Here is a 9,405-nt window from a genome sequence, read left to right as displayed (position 1 = left end):
CTGGAATCAGGCTGAAAGGAGAAGGTTGTTGGGGAGCTAGGGAACCTGCTGTGATGAATTTTATTTTTCCTTACAGTGTGATTTTAAAAAACTAGCCAGAGTAAAGGAAATTAATTTGTTTTCTATTTGAATTGCCCAACAGGTTCCCAAACTTGTGGGGATAAAAGCGATAAATTTTCAAGTGTCTCCTTTAAGAGAGTTCTATAGATGCTTAATTATTTTTGCCCCACTTTTGATTATCTGCACTAATGGAGATGTGGAGGGCACAAATCAATAAAAATCCCTTGATAATCCAAAAAACTCAATGTTGTCATTAGTTTTGACCTCCTCCCCCACCAAACCTTTTGTCAGAGCTACTAAAAAGTGCCTCTCCACCTCCTGGGTTCTCAGTATATTCAACTTGTTGACAGGCTGACTGATAAAATTGTCTGATTTGAGTGTTATCTCTTTTTCTCTGCTCCTGCCCCCTCTTTGGGGGAGGTGCTAACGAGCAGCACAAGAACAAAACCACAGGAAAAAGAGACCTTAGAAAAGCCAGGGGAACACACAAAATGATGAAATAGCTCCCGTATCTGTGAAACTTTACTATATAATGTCAGCTTTGTGGGATTTTTTTTCTCTTTTCCTAAAGTAAATTGAAATAACTCAAATGGGCTAAATATATGCGGCCTGCATGGACCCTTTGAAGTTTTGAATAGCTTTTGTATGGTATTCGTTTTCTGGGGAAAGATTTTTAATTATTAATCTTTTTATAAATTGCCTTGATGTTACTCCTCATGCTGGTAAAATGCCCAGACATTTTCTTAAACAACTTTAAGGCAACTGAGAATTGGGATGTTTGTCTTAATCCCCTTTGGGATGACTATAAAGAAGAAAGAACTTGAGGACCAGGTTAAATTGTTTTCCTTGTTTGGTTTTGTATTTGCCATACAAATTTATCCATTATCCAGAATGGACTCATGGATACCACAGAAAAAAACCCCAGAACACAGCTGGCTGCATCGCCATCTTCGGGCTCCTGCCCACCCTTCTCTTTATCCCCCATGGTGTAGGGATCCGGCAGAGCTGACAATGAATAAAGCATACATTGCCACAAATACCAGATCTCTTAAAACTCCTAACTTACATTATTCTTTAAGATCTGCAGTAACACCACTGTTTGGGTCTAGTACCTACTCAAGATGACCACATGTCTTCCAGTTTTGCCAGGATACACCACTAAATGAATGGAGTGCCTGATAAAATGTGCAAAGGTGAAATGCAGTGACATGTTCTCATAAGGAGGAATTAATTGGTATCTGATTAGATCCCTGCAAGGGAGCCAGCGACCCCTCCCTCTGGGCTTTATTCTCCGTGGAGGAATGAACTTTCCTCTTTTTGAAGGAAAAAAGCAGTGCATTTTCTGGTTTTCCTTTCTGTGTTTCCTTCAGTCATTTTTTTTTTTTTTTTCCCTTCGGTACGCGGGCCTCGCACTGTTGTGGCCTCTACCGTTGCGGAGCACAGGCTCCCGACGCGCAGGCTCAGCGGCCATGGCTCACGGGCCCAGCTGCTCTGCGGCATGTGGGATCTTCCCGGACCGGGGCACAAACCCGTGTCCCCTGCATCGGCAGGCGGACTCTCAACCACTGCGCCACCAGGGAAGCCCCCCTTCAGTCATTTTTATTTCAATTTGCCAGATATCGTTTGAAAGCAATTTCATAAACATTGAAGTGGCTATGAAGTTCAGTGTTTGTATCTGGCAGGTGGCTTATAAAATTTAAGGAACTACCTGGTTTTGAAGAATTGGGATGATGTGTCAAGGTTCAATCAGAGTAGCAAACCATCTTGAGTGATTAGAACGAGGGATTTATTATGGGGTTTAGACCTTACACAATTGTGGGGGCTGATGGATTGGTCCTTGTAGACTCTTGCCTCAGCATCCAGTGTTGGAACTGAAGTTGCCATTGGTCAGTCTGGCCAGCAGTTGGAAAAAAAAAAAAAAAGGTTGAAATGGACAGGAATGAGAATGAACTAGAAACTCATGAGAATAACTGAATCCATGAGCAGAAACTGGTCAGAGACAGATAGGGATTCCACTTCCAATCTCAAAGAGACTGGATGACTGGAGAGAGAAGATGGTACCCTTCACCGAGGAACTGTGCATGCACTTGGTCAAGGAGTGAGAAGTTGAAGGAGCAGATCCGGCAGGAGCTGGAGGAACTGTGGGTCCAAGCACTGCTGCACATCACCTGGGTGAGCTAGTGTATGAGCTGTCATTTTGCCTGGTACCCAACCAGATGCACCAATGTTTAGAGCATTAAGAAAAAGAAAATGCTGGGCTTCTGCCTTCCAAATATTGCACAAAATGTCATTTGTGGGTGATGCTAACTCGAAACTGCAAGGAAGGGGATGCTGGAAAGCAACCATAGTTCTTGCTTAGTTAAGGTGACACAGCACAAAGTCACTCAATGACATAACTCAAAAGGGAACGTCTCTGGGCACACAGAAATGTAATGGAGACCTCATACTCTGGAGAAGGCACCTTTCCAGGAACCTTATTTATTGGTAAATAGTAAAGTGTCACTGTTCAACTTTCAAAGTTGCATTTTTTTGTTTGAAACTTGTTACATTTAATTTACTAATCCTTGTAAGCCATGATACTTATACATGGAAAATTACTCTCTCTACAAATGCTGAAGTTTCTGATAATCTCAGAGAAAAATTTTACTAACTGGAATATAGCTTCAGGTTTTTTTGTCACACTGAAGTGCGTATATATTTCAACCAAAATATTTATACAGGTATATCTAATTGCTTTAATTCAGGGAAACTTTTTGTGATAAAAAATTGGTAAGGTAAAACTCATCAAATTATCTGTCTTTTTGTAATCTTTTGAATGTTTTGCCAAATTAAGATGCCTCAAAATCATAGGCTTTCTCAATTTCATTTTACATCACTAAAAACATAAACTTATATGATTTTTAAAGAAGCTCTCGATCAAAATATGCTTTGCACAGTTTGAGATATTCTAAAGCATGTTTATAGAATTTTAAAATAAAATGTTGTACATTATTTGTGCTCTCATCATTTAATATGTTTAAATTTCCTTCATGCTTTTTTGGGGATAAATTTAATGTGTTCTTATATACAAATTTTGTTCCAGTAATTGTCATTCACTGAATTCTTCATGCTGTATTTTTTTGGTATTCATTTGTTGACTACTTGATTAAGGTTTTCAAAGTGATTTTGAACAAAATGCAATCAAAATTTAGAGGACTCATTTATTTACATAATTAATACCATTGTAGAACAAATAGGTCAATTTTTTTTCAATTTAAAGGCAGTCACTGTTTATTAACTGACCAGATTACAAAATCATGGCAGATACCTTAGTTCATCCTTCTAATAAGCCTGTTGATCTAGTTTTCCCTGTTGCCAGCATCTCCACCTTCTACAAAATAGGTGGTCTTTTCTTCATTCCACCTCGTGGAGAAGACAATTTGAAGGGCCAGAAGAAGTTGTTTGCTTCTTTGAAACACTTCTCAATAGCATAGATCTGATGAATCAGATCCTCCATGCGGATGATGCCATAGTTACCAAGAGATCGAACAATCAACGCATCTGTCAGGGCAATTCGCTTCTCGTTGCTTTTGCCATAACCACGCTTGTAGATAGACTCATTTACTGACTTCAGGTTTGGGTATCCCCTGTAATGTATGGCTCCACAGTTCTGAGCATGTTAATTGAAGCCTTGTTGAGCTTCACAAAGGTGCCATTGAAGACCTGACAAAGGTGAAGAAACTGCAACACCTTACAGACCTTTGGGCTCACACCATTGATACCTCTGATCCTGATGACAAATGCCAGTTTGGGTTCCATGGGTACATGGAAGTTTCCAGCTTTTCTTGCCATCCTAGCCATTCGAATCTGAATTCTGTACATCTGCCTGTATCCCTTGTGACAATGCTTAGCTTTTTCATAGATAAGCTTCCTCCTTGCCTTTCGAAGCATCTTTTGGGCAAACTTCTTTCTTAGGTGCTTGATCTTAAGCTCTGCAAAATCCTTTTGCTTTTCCTTAAGAGTTTCGGGCATAGCAGGAACCTTCTTTTTCTTCTCTTCTGCACCCTCCATGGTTCCAGCCAGAAAAGAGGCCAAATAGCTTGATTTTTAAGGTAATTCTTCAAAATTTCAAATCTAAAATCCAATTGATAAAAAAAAAAATAATAATGAGCAGCAAAGAAAGAAAAATCATACAGTCATGGTAACGTCTTTTTAAAAAGTTAATTTTACTTCAGCTTAGTCAAAAAATCTTTGTACTTCAGTTAATGTATTTTGACTATATAAAATGTAAATTTTAGCATCTATTTCAACTAAAATCTCATGTAAGTGAAATTAAAAAAAGAGTCATTTGATCTAAATGAAAAGTCATGGTTGATAGAGTGGTGTGCAATTGAACCTTCTATAGCTTTACATATTAAATCATAATTTTTTTGGTATAGTTTTCTTTGAATAACTACTAACTTTTTAAGTAGAATACAATACTTCTTTAGCAGATTTACATTTTTTGCTTTTCTTGTAGTCAGTGATACCACTATGATCTCTCCATGGTGGATGGTAAATGTTAACACATATGTCATGCAAGTTATAAGCTCACACCAGCTTTTTAAGCAGTAGAAATTCAGAATTTAAGTTTTCTTTAAATATGTATTTTTTGTGGCTTTGAGCTCACTGATGGCTAGAGTTTATTGCAAAATAAAAAAGTATTGTCAAATATTTACATAAATAAATAAATATGTTATTGTAGGTTCTCACCATACACTGAAGGAGATAACCCAATAGTAAAAGCACACAGACTACTCTTATAGTATCCATGACAAGACTGCTATAATTTTCTAATTTTCTTGCTGACCTCACCACCTTTGTACATCTTACAGGCATGGGTTATGGCATTTAAGAATCCAGCAAAGGCAGTAGTGACAAATATTTCTCTCACCACCATCATAAACCAGAGGAGTTAGATCTTCCTAAGTGCTTATTTTATCAGCGATTACTCTGCAAGTTGTCCTTGAAAGAGAGGAATGAATTGCCCCTGGAAAGTGTCTAGGAAAGAGATATGGGCTAACAGTGGTCATTTCTCAGATTTAGCCATGTGCTAATGTGAGAATTCTATTACTACATATACATTTCATCCACAAGTAAACAATACCATGGCAGAAGTTGGAAGTACAAAGTGCAGATCTACTAGATCCATCTTGGATTATTTTTTAATGCAGTTGTGACTAATGATGCTTCATTAATAAGAGCAAAATCTAAAACAAGTGCTAAAACAAATGGGACACCAGGATAACAGTAACCTGGGATTGTCCTGGGCAAATCAGAAAATATGGTCACCCTACTCAAAGGCAAAATGTTTGCTTGTGTGTTTATTTTATTTCTAATTTAAAGGACTTGATGTAGATTTTTTTCAACTCTGATCTTCCTTGGTTGGTAAGGAGACCATTTCAAGGAAACACTAGGCCGCAGTGAAACCATAAGTAAATGTTGAAATTGTGAGTCAGCCTTCTTTGCTGTTTTTAGGAGAGTGGATCCCGTTTGGTCTGATATTATCAAACTTGAGATTATTCTGAATATTCTTAGTCTAGAAAGCTGCACATATTACTCACACTGACCTATTTGGTAGAGATGGTTATTAAATGGAAATAGTTTCATTCAGAGTTAGAATAATTTCTAAAATTATAGTGTTTGCAGCAAATAAAAAACATATCAAATCCTGAAAACCCCAGCTAGAGTTCACATTTTTAACAAATCAACAGGCATTTGAAACAGAAAAATGACTTTATTCTGCTACTTTATTTTACGAATTGTTATCTACTCAACGTAGGCCCAGTTCTCTCTAGTGCATCAATCCAAAATGTGTATCTTTAACCCTTTAGGCCTCCTATGAAGAATGGCTTTTCTCTTGCAACTTACGCCTAAATGATTCCTTCTTAAAGGAACGTGGTTTGGGTTAAAGACTCTTGTTTGGCTTTATTTTGAACATAATGCCCCATTTACATTTTCTTATTGTAGCCTGGTTATTTCAGAAACTTTCCTTGAGGAGTTTGGAGCAGCTTTTCTCCACTCTGAACATTGTTGGTTTATGTGTATGAGCTGCTGTAAAGCACAGTGATTGCCTAAAAACACTATAGTTACTTAAAAAAGATGACTTTGATTGTGTGTTTTTTGTTCCCATCACAATAACACTTTGCAGGTGATTATTAAATTAGAGATTTTCTTTGTTTTTCTAACAAAAAAAAAAAAACAGCCCTTTTTTATGTCAGCACCAATTATGAGAGGTAATTTTTCACATTTTACAAAAGATTTTTCTGTCCTACCTCCACGCCCCTCCCCCAGATAAAGAAGGGCTTTGACATTCTATGACAGGGAGGGTTTTTTGCATACACAGTGCTTTTGACTTTTCTTTTAAAAAAATCTGTTGACTCTATTGAAATGTGACAGGACAATATTTAACCTGAATAGAGGCATGTTGACTCCTCTTATTAAAACTGACAGTTAAGGACGTTTCTCTCTTTATTCCTTCTGATACACGCAGACAAGTCTTCACTGCTAACTAGTATACAAAATCAAAAACAAAAAAATACAGAGCGAAGAGATGACTACCTTATAAACAATATATGAATGACAATTGCAAGTTTAATCTAGCAAAGAAACCTTTTTTTATCCTTTAAGAAAATTAAAGCCCTTTCAAATTAGCTTGATATATGAAGACAGACTGACATCATTAATTTTCAAGTACTCACTCTTCTTTCCTAGCTGCCTTTCCTCTCAAAGATAGGCAATGTTCCGCTAAGCCCTGGACAGGACCACAGCGACACCTATGGAGAGAGTCCAGGGCCTCCATTGAGTCTTGCGTAGAGCTTGCAGCTTTGTGTCTTATTTCTTGGAATTCCTCTGCCTGTTTTGCTCTCATGGGACAAAAATGGTGGCCATGGAGGTTTGTCCCTGAGCTTCCTACTACCTGATGCTTGGTTTCTCTGTTTCAAACAAAATGTAGCTGGAAATATCAAGCTTTCAAAGTTCTTTCCATTTTGCTGGACCAATAAAGAGACTCATTAGCATGAATGAGGCTTAAGTTCCTTTGAGTTGTGCATGGAGTGGGCTTCTTGGGAAGAGCACAATTGGGAACCGGATGCCAACTTTCAGAGAGAGGCAGAAACCATATGGAATTTGGATGTCTTTGGGTACTTGCCCACTCTCCTTAGCTTCCAGGAGTCAAATCTCTTAAAAGCAACTGTTGGCTTTCTTATGCGTCAGGCACTAGATATTTATGTGACATAAGTAAACTGTCCACTGAGACTCACACTTTTTTTTTGGTAAGAGGGAGGGTATTACACAATTAATGATAGAGTCATTTTTGTTGTAATATAATTTGAGCTGTAGCAGAATCATGAATGGAACTGTGCGATAGTGCCAGCAAATTTACCTCTTATTCTCATTTCCTTACTGAGCATTCTCTCCTCTGCATTTATCACCAGAGAAGGGTTCTTTCAGTGCTCATCAAGGTTTTCAACATTTTGTTGTAGAGAGTCAGAAAAATAGCAGTTTGTTCCACGGCAGCCTTCTCTGTTAATCGTGCAGAAGAATCAGTCTTCTGTGCATTGATACTGATCTGTCCAGTTTAGTCTTGAGAAATTACCCTATTTCTATTTCTCTGGTTATCCTGAAAGGGGCCAGGTGAGACACTTGGTCAAGGCAGCCTGTAGATTATACTGTAGAAGCAATTCTAGATGTTTTTCTTTCTTGAGTAGAGGGACCCAACAGTGTCTATGGTAAAAAAAAAAAAAAAAAAAAAAAAAACTACCCTCAGATCTTCAGTCTACAGGTGTCAAAAACATTTAAAATTTGTGTGTAAATTTCAGTTCCTATCCTTTGTGTTTGTCAAGATTGTGCCAAGTCTTTCATGATGTCTTAGTTGGGGTTAACCCACCCCAAACAGAAAATGGTCCCAGGTGTGCTGGGCGGGAGTGGGGGAAGGGAGGGCAGCCCACGAGGGATGTGGTAAAGTAGGTCAGTACTGTGGGCAACTGGAGCTTCATGCTTTTGGGGGTCGTCAGAGGCTACATAGACCATCCTTGATAGTGAGACTCTTGAGGGACAAGAAAGCTCTTTATCTGTAACTTCTGCCTCTTGTTATTTGAAGGTCATTACTGAGCGTCAGTTTCTTAGCACTTCATGCCTCTCTTCTGTCCTGAACCCACCACCTTGGCTAGAGAGAGCAGGAAGCTATGTGTATGGGAACTTTCTGCTGATTACCTCTGGGATGGCCTGAGGGGATCCAGGGAAAGCACCAGTAGCTTCTGGTACACATGGTTTATGTGGTTTCGAGAATTAAGTACAGTTGTAACTCTGTGGGTGTTTGAGTGTCTGTGTGTTGGGGGTAGGGAGGATTATTAGCTCTTCTTAGCCTTAAGGTAAAGTATGTATGTGTGTGTGATGGTGGGTATTACCACTGTGATACGCAAGCAGAGATACAGGGTTCTTGTTACATATAGAGTGAAAATTGTCACGAGCCGGAGGAAGGAGCTACAGAGTCCCAAGTTCTCTGCTTGACTATTTGAGCTCTAACTGAATGTAAGAGGCAAAAAGAAGAGACACGTTAATTAGACAACACGACTGCCAATAAATCACAAGAGTTATCGCGTATGAGGTTGAATCGTGGGCCACATCAAGGTTTATTTTCTTTTTATTTCAGCTGCCATTAGCTGTAGAGTGGTGCTCTCCTGTAGAACTTCTTGCTAGTTCCATGCAGCTATTGAGATATGGCCAGTGTGACTATACTAGTTTGCTAGGGCTGCTATAACAAAATACCACAGACTGGGTGGCTTACACAACAGAAATTTACTTTCTCTCAGTTCTGAAGGCTATAAATCTGAGATCAAGGTGTTGGTAGGGTTGATTTCATTCCAAGGCCTCTCTCCTTGGCTTGCAAATAGCTGCCTTTTTGCTGTGTGTCCTCATATGGTCTTTTCTTTGTGCACACACATCCCTGGTATATCTCTGTGTGTGTTAATTTCCTCTTCTTATAAGGACACCAGTTAGATGGAATTAAGACCCACCCTAAAGACCTCATTTTAACTTAATTACCTCTTTAAAGATCTCATCTCCAAATATAGTCACATTCTCAGATTTTGAGGGTTACAACTTAAACATATGAACTGGGGAGACATAATTCTGTCCATGATAGTGACTGGAGAGCTATAATTTCTAACTTTATCTAATTTTAAATAATTTAAATTTGAATAGCTACATGCTGCTAGTGGCTAATATTGGGCAGTACAGCTCTAGAAGGTTTACTTATTAGCTCTTCTGCTGTGAATCCAGAAAAGTCTGTAGCAATGGGATTCTTCCTTGACCGTCAAGGGGATG

General features: G+C 38.5%; 1 pseudogene; it reads right to left on the bottom strand.

The window, feature by feature from the left end:
• Positions 1 to 3,368: 3,368 nt before the first annotated feature.
• On the bottom strand, positions 3,369 to 4,110 carry LOC101272189 (60S ribosomal protein L7-like; annotated as a pseudogene).
• Positions 4,111 to 9,405: the final 5,295 nt, after the last annotated feature.

This window comes from Orcinus orca, chromosome 20 (assembly GCF_937001465.1).
Source record: "Orcinus orca chromosome 20, mOrcOrc1.1, whole genome shotgun sequence".
In the NCBI taxonomy this organism is placed as follows: domain Eukaryota; kingdom Metazoa; phylum Chordata; class Mammalia; order Artiodactyla; family Delphinidae; genus Orcinus; species Orcinus orca.
This window is presented reverse-complemented; position numbering and strand designations above follow the sequence as displayed.